Genomic DNA, 2,174 nt, shown 5'->3' with positions numbered 1-2,174 from the left:
TTCGTGCATTTCGGTTCGGTTTCGGTTTCGGTTCGGATCATCAAAATAAACCAATTTTTCTTTTCGGATCGGTTTGGATCGAACCGAACTAAAATAAACACTTCGGTTTAGGGCTATTTTGCCCTCTCTCTCCCCTTCTCTCTCCTCTCTCTTTCTGCTTAATGAACTTGAAACCGAAAATTGATCCGAACCAAACCGAACCAAATCGATTTTTCGGTTCGGTTCCAATTCGGTTCGGTTCAAATTCAGTTCGGCTCAAGGGGGCACCCTTAATGGTTCGGTTTGGTTCGGTTTTCTTGAAAAATCGAACCGAACCGAATCATTTACACCCCTATTAGTTACATAAGTAGTTGCACGTCCAGCATGTCATCGGACCAAAAGCAAAGCAGCAAATACAGACTCCTATTGTTATTTTTTCTCTTTTCCCGCTAATATGATATGAGTAGACGATAAGGATGAAGTCAGCCGGCACGCCCTCTCGCTCCGATCCAATGCCGTTCGCCTGCAATAACCGAACGCGCCCTCAGATCTGACAACATGAAAAAGGAACAGAAACGGCGATCCGTCCGGCAACGACACGTTACTCTCAATCTACGATGCCTCGGACGAACCGAATGAACACGAAATATCTCACCTGAGTGCGAACCAGGGGGGGCTCGGTCGCTGTCGCTGTCGCTGCTGCTGCTGTCGCCGCCGTGCTCATGCTTCTTGTCCTTCTTCTCGTGACCCTCCTTGTCGTGGTGGTCGCCGCCGTGGCCACCGTAAATGCTCGATATTTTCTTTGAGCTAACGTCATAAAAAAATTCAAATTGATACGTCTGTGATAAATCTATCAAAAATTAATATTTTGATCGCCAAAAACCTCAAACTGATACATTTATAATAAATTTATGACAAATTGGTACATTTATGATAAATTTATCCTCTGTTAATTTACCACGAAAAATCACAAACTGGTATACATGTGACAAACAGATGGGTAAAATCCCAAACTGGTACACATGTCAATTTATCCAACTCAATAATTTGATGGTAAAATTTAACGGAAACTAGCGGAGGATAAATTTATCACAAGTGTACCAGTTTGGGGTTTGTTTTGGGTAAATTTATCATAAGTGTATCGGTTTGGATTTTTTCTTGGTATTAACCCTATTTTCTTTGGGGAATTTTGGTTTATGTAATTAATTCTATGGTCATTCGATTTTAATGCTACATAAAGAAGTTTTTAGAGAATTTGCCGCGTATAAAATATTCAAGGTGATATCTTAATATTTTTATTCAATTTAATCTCTAACCTCCGAAAAATTAACTCAATCTGATCTCTCCGTCAAAGTGTAGCACCACTTCACTTGTAATTTTCTAACGTGAAGTGCCGGGTCAGCTTTGACTCGTAAAAAAATGATGTAGCTGGCCACATCCATTTTAGTTTCCAAGTCAGCATCTTTTCCCTTCCTTTTTTTTTTCCTTTTACTTTCACACTCCCAATTCGAAAAAACGTATCACTCGAGTTTGCCACTCCTCTTTAAATCACACTTTCGATTTGGAAAAAAGTACCACACCAGTTCATGACGAACTTCAGAGACTTGAATCATCCAAAAAACAGGGTTTGGGTCCGCACAAGCGGAATCCACAATTTCTTCTCATACAGGAAGATACTGCGGAGACTGAATCAGCAGCACGAGATAAAAACTAAAGGGTTAATACCACAAAAAGCCCAAAACCGGTACACACGTGATTAATTTAACTCAAACTAATTTTTTAGACCACCAAAAACCTCAAACTGGTACATTCGTGACAAATTTACCCTCCATTAAATTAGTATCCGAGGATTTCGGTGGTTGCCATCGAGATCGGAGGTGGGTTGTGTGGTTGCCGGCAACGTCACAACCAAGGTATGGCAGAGGCGGCTAGGAAAGTAATCAGACGGCAAAGGGAGGGAGGAAAGAGAAAGATATAATTGAACAAAACTTTAACTTAACGTGCAATATGATAATTTTTAATTTGTTCAATATGATCCGTGAACTTTAGCATAATATTTAATATGGTCCATAAACTCTTTATTTGTTTTATGTGATCTCTCGTGATACATGTTCATTTTCCTCGAGGGAACATGAAATGGAATTTGGCATTATTTCGTAAAGGGTTAATACCACAAAAAACCTTAAAGTGGTACA

The 2,174-nt window shown here is 39.8% G+C and overlaps 1 long non-coding RNA gene across 1 annotated transcript; it reads right to left on the bottom strand.

Annotated features, from left to right (window-relative positions):
* Nucleotides 1-339: 339 nt before the first annotated feature.
* On the bottom strand, nt 340-757 carry LOC115662603 (uncharacterized). Its single transcript, XR_004003280.2, has 2 exons — nt 635-757; nt 340-502 (listed from the first exon to the last, which is right to left on the bottom strand). It is a non-coding gene; the product is annotated as an uncharacterized LOC115662603 (long non-coding RNA).
* Nucleotides 758-2,174: the final 1,417 nt, after the last annotated feature.

This window comes from Syzygium oleosum, unplaced genomic scaffold (assembly GCF_021117445.2).
Source record: "Syzygium oleosum isolate NSW1041296 unplaced genomic scaffold, Sole_v2.1 Sole_v2.10, whole genome shotgun sequence".
In the NCBI taxonomy this organism is placed as follows: Eukaryota; Viridiplantae; Streptophyta; class Magnoliopsida; order Myrtales; family Myrtaceae; genus Syzygium; species Syzygium oleosum.
Note: the sequence above shows the minus strand (reverse complement) of the source record. Positions and strands in the feature narration are given on the sequence as shown.